Source organism: Liolophura sinensis, chromosome 1, assembly GCF_032854445.1.
Source record: "Liolophura sinensis isolate JHLJ2023 chromosome 1, CUHK_Ljap_v2, whole genome shotgun sequence".
NCBI lineage: Eukaryota > Metazoa > Mollusca > Polyplacophora > Chitonida > Chitonidae > Liolophura > Liolophura sinensis.
Window position 1 is genome coordinate 2,454,772 of NC_088295.1, and position 16,773 is coordinate 2,471,544.

A 16,773-nucleotide genomic window follows, 5' to 3' on the forward strand; every position below is an offset into this window, starting at 1 on the left:
CTGGAGTACGGCGTATAACAGCAATCAGATAGATCAATAAATAATTTTATTATTTATACATCAGTGAAATCCCAGTAGTTCCTTCACTGATAAAAATAATATCTTCAGTAGTTAGATATCATTTTTGTTATTACATTTTACTATTACACTGTTTGAGACCTTGACCCATGGCCGTGCACTTCTATGGCGCATTATTGGTCACTTCTGTAATTCTAACCTTTCAGTTAAGATTAAAGTTCATACTCTGAGCTGCTTGTCATCAAACACATGCTTTGAGCATTGTATGTGAAATAGTAGTGCACCAAATGTAAGATATCACATGATCATTGCATGACTGTTCAGTTTTTTTTTATTGAAGTGTCACAGGTCAGTGAAATCTTTTGTGACGTGTTCTGCTTCCGCGAATAGGGCAAATCTTACTGCATTCGTTGAGACCGCGATTCTAAGACTTTACATGACAATTATATTTCCAAAATATGTACTTTCGAGGAAGACTCGCATCTCATTCCATAAATTTAAATTTTAATAACAGCCCTCCTTTTGAATGGTCGTAAATTTAGTGTGTTTTATGAAATGGTCGCAAGATATCTTCTCTTGTAATGTACTTTTCTCGCACTGCATGTACACTACGCTAAAAGCTCTTTATGATTTTGCTGCATCTTTATGTGCATTGGGTGAATCGGGAGTCGACAAACTAGCCTCTTGTGTGACGGGATGCCAAATTCATATCAGCAAGCCTTTAGCGGAGACAAGCTGGCCTCTTGTGTGACAGGGTGCCTAATTCATATCGGCTTACCTTTAACGGAGACGATAGACAGACAAGCTGGCTTATTGTGTAATAGGATGCCGAATTCATATCAGCTTACCTTTAGCAGAGCCGATAGACAGAGAAGCTGGCCTCTTGTGTGACAGGATGCCCAACTCATGTCGGCTTACCTTTAGGGGAGCCGATAGACAGACAAGCTGACCTCTTGTGTGACAGGATGCCGAATTCATATCAGCTTACCTTTAGGAGAGCCGATAGACAGACAAGCTGGCCTCTTGTGTGTATAGGATGCCGAATTCATATCAGCTTACCTTTAGGAGAGCCGATAGACAGACAAGCTGGCCTCTTGTGTGTATAGGATGCCGAATTCATATCAGCTTACCTTTAAGGGAGCCGATAGACAGAGAAGCTGGCCTCTTGGGTAACCGGATGCCGAATTCATATCAGCATACCTTTAGCGGAGACGATAGACAGACAAGCTGACCTCTTGTGTGACAGGATGTCGAATTCATATCAGCTTACCTTTAGCGGAGACGATAGACAGACAAGCTGACCTCTTGGGTAACAGGGTGCCTAATTCATATCGGCTTACCTTTAACGGAGACGATAGACAGACAAGCTGGCTTATTGTGTAATAGGATGCCGAATTCATATCAGCTTACCTTTAGCAGAGCCGATAGACAGAGAAGCTGGCCTCTTGTGTGACAGGATGCCCAACTCATGTCGGCTTACCTTTAGGGGAGCCGATAGACAGACAAGCTGACCTCTTGTGTGACAGGATGCCGAATTCATATCAGCTTACCTTTAAGGGAGCCGATAGACAGACAAGCTGGCCTCTTGTGTGTATAGGATACCGAATTCATATCAGCTTACCTTTAGGGGAGCCGATAGACAGACAAGCTGGCCTTTAGGGTTACAGGATGCCTAATTTTTATCGGCTTACCTTTAAGGGAGCCGATAGACAGACAAGCTGACCTCTTGTGTGACAGGATGCCGAATTTATATGAGCTTACCTTTAAGGGAGCCGATAGACAGACAAGCTGACCTCTTGGGTAACAGGATGCCTAATTCATATCGGCTTACCTTTAGCGGAGACAATAGACAGACAAGCTGGCTTATTGTGTAATAGGATGCCGAATTCATATCAGCTTACCTTTAGCGGAGACGATAGACAGACAAGCTGACCTCTTGGGTAACAGGGTGCCTAATTCATATCGGCTTACCTTTAACGGAGACGATAGACAGACAAGCTGGCTTGTTGTGTAATAGGATGCCGAATTCATATCAGCTTACCTTTAGCGGAGCCGATAGACAGACAAGCTGGCCTCTTGTGTGACAGGGTGCCCAACTCATATCGGCTTACCTTTAGCGGAGCCGATAGACAGACAAGCTGGCCTCTTGTGTGACATAGTGCCCAACTCATGTCGGCTTACCTTTAGCGGAGCCGATAGACAGACAAGCTGGCCTCTTGTGTGACAGGGTGCCCAACACATATCGGCTTACCTTTAGGGGACCCGATAGTTAGACAACCACATTTAGCCCCTAGTGTGTGGTTTACCTTTAAAGGAGATGATAGGCAAACACTCTGGCCAAACACTCTGGGATCTGATGGTTAAACAACAACCATCTTACCTTTACAGGAGACGATAGGCAATCACTCTGGCCTCTTGTGTGACAGGATGCCCAACTCATATCAGCGTACCTCTGGGCATGCGATAAACAGACAAGCTGGCTCTTGCGTGACAGGGTGCTCAACTCATATCAACTTACTTTAGGGTATCCGATAGTTAAACAACAACCATCTTACCTTTACAGGAGCCGATAGACAGACAAACTGGCCTCTTGTGTGACGAGGATGGCCAACTGATATCAACTTACCTATAGGGTAAAGCCCGTATATACAAAAAACAAGAAAACAAAACAAAATTAACATCTTATGATACGCCCATGTACCAAGAAGACAATTGCTGTTATCAGTTCCATCCTGCGTGGACTTCGAAATTTGTGTCAGGCGCAATTAAAATAAACTGTGGAACTTCTATAAGGTCATTACCGTGCGCACGTCAAAGGGGCTTCCGGTGAGCGTCAGTCTGGTGATCAGTCCCCGGGTGACGGACACAGTTACTGTGTTAATCTCGGGACCAGGGAATCTTCACGCGATACGGCCACGGAAACTACCGGCCTAAGCGGAAGGGGATCTCGTGTGCGGAGTACCAATGGCTACTGAAGGTGACAATCTCATATCTGACAACGTCCTCGCCCGCACCTCAATATATTCTGAGGAAAATTGTGCAACAATATTACTGAAATACTGTAAGTACAAGGTTTGCTCATGTCCCAAGAAAGGACTGTACGGCGCAAGTTGCAGGACAAGGTTTAACTCCTACACAGCTGTGGTATTTTACTGTAAACTGACAGCGCCGCATTATGGCGATTATGGCTTTATGTGAGCAGTGCTGTATTACAGGAGCTCCCTATTCTAACGTTGGTTCTCTAGCGCCTTATCATTTCATTGTTGTAAGAAATTGTACGGTTATTATCAGAAATGGCGCCACAGACAAATCTGGCCGTTGTTTGGTGATTCCAATCACCGCTAGTGAGTAATACGATATCGTAGCTATGTGTATTATTATCCTGAGACGAAACAACAGTTTGAGTGGAAGAAAGTATTCCGTGGCTTCATGTGAGAACCGACCGTGTTCAGGAACTAACAGGCGGAGAACAGTGACTGATGTTCAGGGCTTCTGTAGGCTTACGTTCAGAACAGGGCTGGACAGCTGACATTCATAACGAGACGGCTGTCGTCTCCAGTCGCCTTAAACTTTCTTCGCCTTCAGCCATTCGCATTACGCTCATCGTTAAGATGGGTAATGCCCTTCAGACTACTGTAAGTTGATTTCGAAAATTTCAATTCAGTGATGGAGTAGGTAAACTAAATGATCCAATCAGGTCGTGTTGAAGTTGTTAGGGTCGGGAGTATAATGGGCGTCTTTCTCTGTCCCGGGGTCAAAGGCTTTCCATGGAATTAACACGTCTCCTTCATCCGCTCCTCAAGGCTAGGTTTAAATGACCTCACTCTGTCGGTTGGATATCTGTACATATTAAATCTGATTACACACTCAGATACTGGGGTAACAATTACATCGTAATAAAGTTGCCGTATACCTGTACGCGAACTATTGTCTTATGATACCCAGTGGGGTGATCCAGGAGGACCTAAGTCTGATACGCTGACTGGTACACAAGGAGCCACGGACACATTCCGTTGATTCGACCAGTGAAATTTTACTTACTTATACAAACATGGTACAAACACAACCCTTGATATAAAATGACCCTTAACCTGGTGTAGCTCAAATCTGTGTTTTAATGGAAGATAAATTTCTGAATTAAGAATATCTGACATGGCTTTGAGTACTGTAGAGAGTTTTCATTATTGAGTCCTTCAGAAATTCAGCGGTTAATGTGGCTAACAGATAAGGACCAGGAAGGTATATAGCTCGGATTTATCTTCGTTAGGATCACCCCAGTTTTCAATCTGCCGGACGGAAAAGTAAATCTAATAAAGCCCGTATAAAATCAGACTTGCTGTCCTTCTGGCACGGCAGGATTTCGTGTCGGTTGTATACCGCCGGGGTCTGGGCTACGCACAGGCAGTCACGGTGGACTTATCAGATAGCCGACCTCACATCAGGGGTTCCCCACTGCACGCACAGTAAAGGAGGAAAAATTAGATTTCTGAGGCCACACGCACGTACGTAGTCAGCAGGGGAGTTCTTCTTTCCGGTGTCTACGGAATTGGTTAGGACACTATAAGGGTTCAGGCGCTTTTAATTCCCTTGTTTATACCTACACCACTAATAGTACAAATAAATCAGTACAAATACTTGGATCAGTAGGCTGTAACTGATGCACCAAGATAAACCAGTGAGTTAGTAAGTCATATTAAGTCTATAATATATACCAATTAGTAAGTCGGAGCCTCCGTTCCTCAGTTGGTTAGCGTGCTAGCTCAGCGTAATGACCCAGAAGCCTCTCACCAATGCGGTCGCTGTGAGTTCAAGTCCAGCTCATGCTGGTTTCCTGTCCGTCCGTGGGAAGGCCATCAGCAACCTGCGGATGGTCGTGGGTTCCAACAGGCTCTGCCAGGTTTCCTCCCACCATAATACTGGCCGCCGTCGAATAAGTGAAATATTATTGAGTAAGGCGTAAAACACCAATCAAATAAATAAATAAATTTGTAAGTCTGATTGAAGTCAGAGTTAGTCAATTGTTTAACGGATAAATTATTTAATCAGCGTATAAACTGTTTCGGTTTTTTCCATCCTTAAACAGCGAAGTATTCCTTAGTATATGTTGTTCAGAAAGTAGTTAAAATAAATATTTCTTTGAATGGTGTACTGTAACCCACGGTTGGTTGAATTTAGTCAAGAAAGGATGTAGCATACAATTAGTTGATTACGAACCTAAGTAACATTATCATGAAGGGAAAATGTAACGCAAATGTGGACCTGGCGTCTATATGGTAGTAAAGTGTGCAATGTTCAAATGTAGTAAAGTGTGAAACCTTCAAAGGTAGTAAAGTGTGCAATCCTCAAATGGAATGAATAAATGCGTAATTATAGTTTAACCCCAGTTTGGAAATTCGCATCGTGACGAGTTTAAACAGATGTTCTGGGCCGTATGTAATACATTTTATTTATTTCATTAGTAGGCGTTATGAATGAACCGGTTTGAGGTTACACATACGCAATTCAAACAACTGATTCCAAGATTTGCCTCCGAACTGAAGAGTCAAGGGGCACTGGTTGATTAATACTGGCCCACAGAAATTTAAGGTTGCTGATGCGCTATACATTTCTGCACTGCTAGTTTGCACCTAGCTAATATATATCAGAGTTTTGTCTGACTTTTTTGCCAATCTTACTAACTACCCTCCTGGAGGTTACCAAGGTAACAGAATGATATGATTTACTTCCAGCTACCGCACCTCAAAGGAATGGTGGTCATACTAGGTTGATTTTTTGATATGATGTAGAGAAAAGTGCGAGCTGCATGTGGTGGTATGGCATTGTACCACGCGAAAGCTAGTGCATATATATTTTTGAGGTTGAAGTTGACAATTTACTACATAAATAGTCAGTAAAATCAATACACTCGTGTAACCTTGAGGCTAACCGAGTCGGCCTTTGACCTAGATTTTGGCCTTTTCACGGGTGAACCCTGTCTCTGTGTTAGGATACATTTAACCAGTGCGATCTTTCTGGATGCTGACTGTCAGCGTATACATGCTTTCTCTGTATGGTAAATAGTCTTTTCTAGAATCAACTGTGAATTGTTTTAAATATGTTTACTGTTTATGCCTAGCGAGATAAGAGACATCTAGTATGTTGTTGGAGTGTATATGTAGCTCGAGTGTGAGCTTGCAGTTTGTAGTTGTTGTAGGGAGCAGTCCAAGACGACAGTTTCGCTTGTCGGGAAAGTCCATTTTGAAAGAGTTTATTGTGTTACTGAGTGCTAGTTAAGCCGTCGTCGCACACCATTCCTGTGTTTGAGACTTCTGCTCTAAGCTTTCATTCCTCATCGACTCTCTCTGCTGCTACTTTTATCCCTATTCTACGGGACGTGACGTTGCTCTGGAGGCCACTTTGTGTCAAGGCCATCAGGGTTCTTTGCGCCCAGCTTAGACTTGGGACTTAGACTCTCTAATCGGATTCCATTGGAAGAGTTTGACTAGCGGAGAGGTTTGATACAGCCATTGGTAGTGTACTTCTGTTTGTCACCTGGATGCCAGGGTTATATTTCAACTTGAGGAATTCACGAGGAACTGTGCATTTGCCTGTTTTGTGGACTGACTTGCCAATGAGACTGCGTGTGTTTGGAGTGGAATTCTGGCTACTGTAATCTGTAATATGATGGAAGAAACTATGTAGTTTGTTGGTGTATATCTATTGTGGTATGTAATTTATATTATTCAATTATATGTACTGAATTTATATAAGTGTGTTCATGTTTCTGTGTTTTATTTTATTTGAGGATTATAGCTGTCTGGGACTTGATCAAGCCATTTCTTTTAAATGTTACCTGTCCGACAGGGATAACTTAACACTGAAGACAGTGAATTGTTTTCGATGTGAAAATGAGAACATCCGGTATCAAATTTTTAAGGCCAGCTAAAATAACATAACCTTCAGTTAAAACTTTGTAAATAAAAAATGTAAGAGATATATATTTACGATACCCTTGAGGTGTGAGATGAAGTCAACCTCATGCTGGCTTCCTCTCCTACCCTATGTCTGTTAGCAACCTGCGGATGGTCGTGGCTTTCCGCCGGGTTCTGCCCGGTTTCTTCCCATCGACAGTGAAACATTCTTGAAATATTCTTGAGTATGGCGTAAAACACCAGTTAAATAAATAAAAAATAAAATGACACACTTCATGACATCAAAGCCAGAAACGGTGTCAAATAACTCGAATAGAAAGTCGACCATGTAGAACCATTAAACAGTCAACCAGAATATGTTTGATGCCATAATGGGCAGCCCACTGACCACACACAAGAGCAATGTCCCCATAGGAAATAAGTTTGTGATATACTGGAGAATGCCTGTTACGGCGTCTCGTTAGTACTTACGACATTTAAGCCGATTTCACATTATATCGCTAACTACTTCGTCGCGATTTTTCTTTTATCTTTTTTTCTAGAAGAAAAGACAGGCCATGTACCACAATCAGTAAGCCTACAGAAAAAGACAATACTGTTCTATTGGTAATTCTGATTGTGAATGTACAGATCAGTATCTACTTGAATGCCGTACATCAAGGAAGCACCTGCCTGATACAAATATGAAGGTTGCATGCCCAACCGTACAAGTTTGTATTTGTTTATTCCATCTTGCTCGAAATATATTAACAATGTTGGATTGTTTAGTTCTAATATGTCGATTAAAAGAAAACAAATCAGTTTCAAATCCATGCAGAAATTTATGTTTATTGTACACGTGCTTCATTTGCGGTCGATATTTTCATTATTTTCCACTTGCATGTAGTTCTTTCTGTCAGACAGATGTGTCATTTACAGATATACAGACGCCAACAGACATATCATTTACAGATATACAGACACCAACAGATATATTTTTTACTGACAGACACCAACAGATATATCATTTACAGATATACAGACAATGGCAGATCAATTCAGACATGGATGGATTAAAACGGACTTGGGTGAATCAAAGCTAACATGGGTGGATCAAATCGGACAAAGTAAAGTGGAGACCACCACACCACTCCAGATTCTCTTCCTTAATGCTGCAGCCAAATCAGCAGTGGTGGAGTGGAAACATTGGATAAGGGCTAGTAGAATTCGGCCAGAAGCCGTTGGGCCGCGTAACACACCTAATGCAACAGAAGCCGTTAGTTCGCTTGGTGTGTAGAGGCCAAGTAAACTAAGAATTTTTGTTGATCATTTCAGCGTGTTGATGACATCGGTGTGTAATAAAACTGAAGAGGCCGAGTAAACTAAGGCCTCATTTGATTATTTCAGTGTGTTGATGACATTAGTGTGTAATAACCCTGAAGAGGCCAAGTAAACTAAGGCCTCAGTTGACCGTTTTAGTGTGTTGATGCCTTTGGTGTGTAATAAAACTGCAGTGGCAGATTAAACCAAGGACCATAGTTGATCATTTCAGTGTCTTGATGACATTAGTGTGTAATACGACTGAAGTGGCCGAGTTAACTAAGAGCCTCGGTTGACAATTCAGTTTGTTGATAACATTGATGTGTAATAACACTGAAGTGGCCAAGTAAACTAAGAGTCTCGGTTGACAATTCAGTGTGTTGATGAAATTGGTGTGTAATAAAACTGAAGTGGCCGAGTAAACTAAGAGCCTCACTTGATCATTTCAGTGCGTTGATGACATTAGTGTGTAATTAGACTGAAAAGGCCGAGTAAACTAAGAACCTCGGTTGACAATTCAGTTTGTTGATGACATTAGTGTGTAATAAAACTGAAGAGGCCGGGTAAACTAAGGCCTCATTTGATCATTTCAGTGTGTTGATGACATTAGTGTGTAATAAGACTGAAGTGGCCGAGTAAACTAAACCTCAGTGGACCATTTCAGTGTGTAACATAACGGTTTCCTGCGTGATCCTCAGACACGTAATGTATGTTCACCGCGAAGTGTAGCGGTCATTTACCTTCTGTCTTTGTGGAAGGTGTGTCATTTACCCCCTGTCTTTGTGGAAGGTATGTCATTTACCTCCTATCTTTGTGGAAGGTGTGTCATTTACCTCCGATCTTTGTGGAAAGTGTGTCATTTACACCCTATCTTTGTGGAAGGTGTGTCATTTACCTCCTGTCTTTGTGGAAGGTGGGTCATTTACCCCCTATCTTTGTGGAAGGTGTGTCATTTACCTCCTGTCTTTGTGGAAGGTGTGTCATTTACACCTTGTCTTTGTGGAAGGTGTGTCATTTACCTCCTGTCTTTGTGGAAGGTGTGTCATTTACCTCCTGTCTTTGTGGAAGGTGTGTCATTTACCTCCTGTCTTAGTGGAAGGTGTGTCATTTACCTCCTGTCTTAGTGGAAGGTGTGTCATTTACCCCCTATCTTTGTGGAAGGTGTGTCTTTTACCTCCTAACTTTGTGGAAGGTGTGTCATTTACACCCTGTCTTTGTGGAAGGTGTGTCATTTACACCCTATCTTTGTGGAAGGTGTGTCATTTACCTCCTGTCTTTGTGGAAGGTGTGTCATTTATCTCCTATCTTTGTGGAAGGTATGTCATTTATCTCCTATCTTTGTGGAAGGTGTGTCATTTATCTCCTATCTTTGTGGAAGGTATGTCATTTATCTCCTATCTTTGTGGAAGGTGTGTCATTTACACCCTATCTTTGTGGAAGGTGTGTCATTTACACCCTGTCTTTGTGGAAGGTGTGTCATTTACCTCCTGTCTTTGTGGAAGGTGTGTCATTTACCTCCTATCTTTGTGGAAGGTGTGTCATTTACACCCTATCTTTGTGGAAGGTGTGTCATTTACCTCCTGTCTTAGTGGAAGGTGTGTCATTTACCTCCTATCTTTGTGGAAGGTGTGTCATTTACCTCCTATCTTTGTGGAAGGTGTGTCATTTACCTCCTGTCTTTGTGGAAGGTGTCTCATTTACCTCCTATCTTTGTGGAAGGTGTGTCATTTACCTCCTGTCTTAGTGGAAGGTGTGTCATTTACCTCCTGTCTTTGTGGAAGGTGTGTCATTTACCTCCTATCTTTGTGGAAGGTGTGTCATTTACCTCCTGTCTTTGTGGAAGGTGTGTCATTTACCTCCTGTCTTTGTGGAAGGTGTGTCATTTACCTCCTGTCTTTGTGGAAGGTGTGTCATTTACACCCTATCTTTGTGGAAGGTGTGTCATTTACACCCTATCTTTGTGGAAGGTGTGCATCTCACACACAGTATTAATGATCTTGCTGATCCACAAATAAACTTATTGCCCTCTTACAATTAAGGACTGTTTATTCTAAGAACCATAGATTTTCAATGTCTACATTATCTGCTATTGTCAGGTCATTCCCCCAAGCTCCCTTTTCCAACCTCACAACCGTCTGTAGTGATTCCTCATTTTTAATGGCTCCATCCACAAAATCATGCCTCAGTCTAACCCTGCTGAGTCTTGTTTGTTGATGTAACTGAACTGTGCATATATGCTAGTTACTTGTGTGACTTTTTACGTATCCTGAAGATGACAAATACAATTTTGTGGAAATATTGAAACGCCAAATATGTGATTTCTCAGTTTTTGTGGAGTGTTGAAGCTTTTGGTCTGTGTTAATGGTCATACTGTTTGACTGGAGACACTACCCCTTATCGTTCGTCACAATCTATGTACCACTCGGAGACGCCATTGTACAGGGCCTACTTTTTTCAAATTGCATGTAGATTATCAGTCAAGTGCCATCTGTTTGCTGCTTTACAATTTTTCACGATGGATGAAGAGCTAATCGACATTTCAGTGAATTCATCATGGCTTACGGTGATATGCATTAATCTATAATAAAATCGTAAAACTGAATTTCAGTTTAAGTGATAATGTTTTTTGACAGCAACATGGACACAGTGAATTAACTTTGTGTCACGAGACTGATGGTTCCGTAAGAATGCAAACTGATGGTTCCGTAACAATGCAAAATGCCCTGGCAACGGCATTATACAGGATGTACATGTACTATATTATTTTAAAAAGTTTTTGGGGGTTGACATAGAATTTAATTTCAACTGATACAGATTTACTGCATAGTCCCATCTAACATCAGCTTGAGGAACTGTGTCAGCGGTTTCATATCGTCATATGACAATAGCTCAGACTGAACCATGCTTCTAATGTACGCCAACAACACCATCCAACCAGCCGTCAACTTTTTGATTTATTACAATGGTGAAGCTTAGGTTTGTAGACAATAAGATCGTCCCTTGTGTTTGGCCATGCACACAAGTTTGTGGACATTCGGTTTCCTAACTCGGTTAAATCTTCGATTTTCTGTCACTTGCATTTGTTATCAAGAAAGTGACATTTCATTTTCCTTTTTTCTGCATCTGTTTGCTAGAGCTAGTCGACATCAGTGAAAAAGCTGTATTCGTTACCCTGAGCATACCAAGTAAGGAATTCAAATAATAGCATGTGATCGCATACTGCAGCAAAATAAAAAAATACGGTGTAAAATGGAACCGTGCTATTTATGTCTGGTTTATCTAGTACACAAGATATCATCTACATTCACATTCGGTTTGACTACATATGCCGTGGGTCTTCGGTCTGCGATCTGCTTCTGTATGTTTGCTCTCAATATGACAAGAGGTAGTGGGTGGGTGGGGGGGGAGGGGAATTTGGGAGCTTGAATGTTGTCGGTTTAAACCACCATGATTTGCCAATTTCTGTCACCTGAACCTTAGAAATCAACCTAAGCTGTCAGCCGACGGGATTTTCGAAAATGTATGGCCCCACAAACTATTGGATTCTCATCCAAATACAATCAATCCAAATTCGACAAATTCAATATGACTTTGTATCTGCTGCCCAAGCTTGTTTTCATGATGCTAGTAGTAATTATGTTTTCGTTGTCTTGGGAGGCAAATTGCTGTTTTCCAGGATATTACCAATATGAGGCGTGTATCATGTTATGTCCCACAAGTTTAGCAATGTCAGAGGCACTGTGTATGTTTTTTTCCTCAATATCTCTAACATGTAAATTGTTATTAAGTACTAATGTTATCGGGAAAACGTTTAATTATGGCATTCACAAATGTTGTAATTGTAAATTCACGGTATTATTTATTAATACTAGTCTGAGATAAATGTCAGTATTGATTATTATCAAGGATTAAAGTAAGCTCAGTCCAAGCTCAGAGGGTTGAGCTTGTCGGCTCATTCTAACTTTAGAATGCTCTGACCTTGGAACAGTTCATGCAAAGAGTTTTTCATTACAAGTGAAATTTAGTTTTCTCTAAAAAGTCATAATTTTCAATTTGCTGTAGTTTAATATGTGTGCTACAAAGACTTCAAATAGCTGATTGTCTACATAATTTTATACTTTTATTATGTTTTGTTGTAAATGGCATTTTAAAAATCTGTCATTTTTCATCCGATCTTTCGTACCTGCCTCCTGTCAGGTGTGCTTGGTGAGGAACAGCGGGCATGATAAGGTTTCAGTATGGTCAGTTATTAGAACATGAGTACTGAAAGAGCCTCTTGGACATACTGATGGTGAGCCTTTGAAAACTCATACATTGTCCACAGCACATTGTGAGATTTTGTATCAAAGAAAGCTGTCAAGAGAAGAAAGAAAGATATCCTGGGAGACCTGTGCACGCGGCGTATGATAGATGAGAAGCGGTTTTAGGCTCACCATCTTCTCCTACTTGCGCTTGAATTAATAATAAATGGTCTCCGCACAAAAATCCTTTGAACTGCGGTAAATATTTCAGCGATGTACATCACAACCAATCGTCCGCCTTATGGACAACGATTATTTACTGAAGACAGCCTATGTTGATACCACACGAATTTGTCTGCTGCTGAACAAAAAAGATACGGCAATAAACTACTTCCGGCTGGCCTAAAAAGACGATGTCAGAAAATACTTGGCCATAACAATGAATGTGTAGAGACAGTAACGACACGTCACATATTAGCCTATACAGGCAGCAGCTGACCTCAAGGTTACACGGGCAGTGTATGAAACGGCGAAAGACCTCGAGGTTACACAGACAGTAAGTGACCTCAAGACCATAGAGACGCTTCGTGACCTCGCGGCTATGGATAGTAAGTGACCTAACGACATAGAGACAGTACGTGATGGGTACGTACGTACGGGTCTGTGGAGACAGAACGTGACCTCGAGGCTGTCAGGATGGAAAGTGACCTCGAGGTCACAGAGACAGTATATGACCTTGCGGCTATAGAAGCAGTACGTGACCTTGCGGCAATGAAGACAGTAAATGACCTCTAGGCCTTCAGCATAATAAATATCCTTGATGTTATAGAGACAGTGCGTGACCTCGAGCTATACAGACAGTGAAAGATATTAGTGTTACAGCGACATTACATGATGTGGAGACTTTGGAGACTACATGACCTCGAGTCATTGAAGGTTGCATGTTGCCTCGAAGCTATTTGGACAGACTGTGACCTCAAGGCAATGTGGCAGGCTGTGACCTCGAGTCATTGAAGGTTGTATGTGACCTCGAAGCTATGTAGACAGACTGTGACCTCCAGTCAATGAAGGCAATATGTGGCCTCGAAGCTACGTAGACAGACTGTGACCTCAAGGCAATGTGGCAGGCTGTGACCTCGAGTCATTGAAGGTTGTATGTGACCTCGAAGCTATGTAGACAGACTGTGACCTCAAGGCAATGAAGGCTGTATGTGATTTCGAGGCTATGTAGACGGGCTGTGACAGCGAGGCTATGAAGGTTGTGGACACGCTGTGATCAAGACAGTATGAAGATTGTATGTGACCTGGAGACTATGTAAATACCTCAAGGCTTACAAAGACTACGTCCCAGAAATGACAACAAAAGCTACCGGGTGAAGTCTGATGTGGTAAGTATTACGTCATTTCAGTGATGCTGGACATTCCACTGCAGGGTCAACAGCGCGACGTCACAGTGGGTAGACAAAATACGTCACACATTACAGCATGCAACATTGTTCGCGTCGCGCAACAATCTGCCGGATTGATGATTGCCTGACGCATGACTGCCTGGCGCATGATTGCCTAACACATGATTGGCTGACACATGACTTGCTGACACATGATTGGCTGACACATGAATGCCTGACACATGATTGCCTAACAGATGATTACCTGACGCATGATTGCCTGAAAGGATTGGCTGACACAAGATTGCCTGACGCTCACTATTGGCTCACTCATGATTGACTTACAATAATTGCCTGACATGATTGCCCGACATATGATTGCCTAACACATGATTACCTAACACATGAATGCATGGCACATTATTGCCTGGCACAGCATTGGCTGACGCATAATTGCCTGACACATGATTAGGTGATACATGATTGCCTGACAGGATTGGCTGACACAAGATTGGCTGACGCATGACTGACCTAGACATGACTGCCTAACGCATAATTGCCTGACGCATTATTGGATGACACATGATTGCCTGACATGATTGCCTGACATATATATATCTAACACATGATTGCCTGGCGCATGATTGCCTGGCACATGATTGTCTAACACATGATTACCTGTCTAACACATGATTGGCTGACACAAGATTGGCTGACGCATTATTGGCTGACACATGATTCAGTGACACACGATTGCCTGATAATGATTGCCTGACATATATTTGTCTAACCCATGATTGCCTGACGCATGATTGCCTGACGCATGAATACCTGGCACATGATTGCTTGGCACAGGATTGCCTGGCACATGATTGATAACACAGGACTGGCTGACGCATAATTACTTGACACATAATTGGCTGACGTATGATTGCCTGACACATGATTGCCTGACACATGTAAGTCATTCACCAAAGTGCTGGCCGCTGTTGTATAAGGGAAATACTTTTGAGTACGGCGTAAAAACAAATGAAATGAAAACATTACCACCCGTTATTATGAACAATTCACCTCTTTAACGGGAGTTCTACTCCTTGTTTGAGGAAAACACAACGTCATTTAATCCCACAGCTAAACTAGCGACGTCTGGAAATGAATTTGACGCCCATACATGTGGGTTATTCTTCCAAAGGATGACTCAATTGCTATCGGGCAACAAGGCTAATGTTGTCTATAATACATTATTACATATGTAACATACAAACGCATAGAACTTTAACTTAAGAGATTACGAGATAAGCTAATTTAATTTTGGTATCCATCAAAACTATATCTTCAAACAGTCTCTGTGGCGAACACAGTAAGGCTGTAGTGATCCACATACAAAATGTAATGATTACAGCAATATTCCTGACAGCACTCGGCCTTTACGGCGTGTGTCAGTTGACGAGATCTGGTCTCGGTCTGCAGGGCACAATATTTTATTTCTCAAGCTCTTTCCAGGCGAACCATCCAGTGGTCAGTAGCCAAGGACATTGGTATTGAATATGTCATGTCCAAGACGGATCTAGCATGTTTGAACAAACAGACAAAACAGAGCACAAACTGCCTCACATCTTAGTTTCCATACAACAACGTTTTATAACTGCGGGTTGAATTCTTGAATTCCCATGGACTCGATATATCGATTTTGGCCTATATCATTGAAATCAGTCTTTCTCTAAGAGTTTTAAATGCCACAATGTAATCAGACAGCACCTTGAAATCACACCGCGATCTCAGTCCAATTGGCAAAGTTATTTTTTTGCCCGTGTCAAATCAGTTAACTATTTAACATGGGCAAATCTTTGCAAGTATTTCTGAAGAATGCTAATCAGTGGGACAAGGCTTTTAGCTGGCGTCAGTTCTCAATTATGCCATAATGAACACTTCAATACAAATTGATTCAGAGGAGGTTTTCTCGGATTGATTTATGTGTAGGTCGTGAACAACTAAGTGCCCGAGTTTTCTGATACACACTCGTAAACATCAGCTTTGTCCCGTTGGCCCTGTTGCCAGCCTGCTTATCGTCTCTCCCCCAAAGTTTACTGATAAAACCCCAGGACAGTGCAACTACATTAAGTTACGGAATCAAAGAAGACTCTGCTCACTTTTACTGACAGTTTTTGTCCAAGGCAGAGGAAAAATCAATAGGGCCTGAGGAGGTGCGTAGGGAGGCGTGTGAGGAGGGGTGGTCTTTTGGACGTGACGGAGACCCGGTGGTGAAACATGTGGTGAGTGTGACGGGGCGCGTGAAAGAGTGGATGGGAAGGTGTATAAAGAAGTGGGCGGTGAGGCGTTGGAAGAAGGGATAGTGAGGTGTATCAAGGAAATGGCGTTGTGTGTGAAGGGCGGGGTGGTAATGTGTGTGAGGTGTGTTAAGGAGGAGAGAGTGAGGAGTGTGAAAGACAGTGAGTGAGGTGTGTGAAAGAGAGGGAGTGAGATGTGTGAAGGAGAGGGAGTGAGATGTGTGAAGGAGAGGGAGTGAGATGTGTGAAGGAGAGGGTGTGAAATGTGTGAAGGAGAGGGAGATGTGGTGTTTGAAGAAGGAGGGGTGAGGTGTGGTTGAAGGACGGAACGTGATGTATGTGAGGTGTGTGAAGGAGGAGGGTGTGAGGTGTGTGACGGAGAAGGAGTGAGGTGTGCAATGGAGATGGTGGTGTGTTTGAAAGACGGGAGGAGATTTGTGTGAGGTGTGTGAAGGAGGAGCGAGTGAGGTGTGTGAAGGAGATGGTGGTGTGATTGAAGGATGGGAGGTAATGTGTGTGAGGTGTGTTATGGAAGAGGTAGTTAGGTGTGAAAAGGAGAAGGAGCTATGGTGTTTGAAGGCGGAGGGGTGAGGTGTGAGAAGAAGGAGGAAGTGAGATGTGTGAAGGA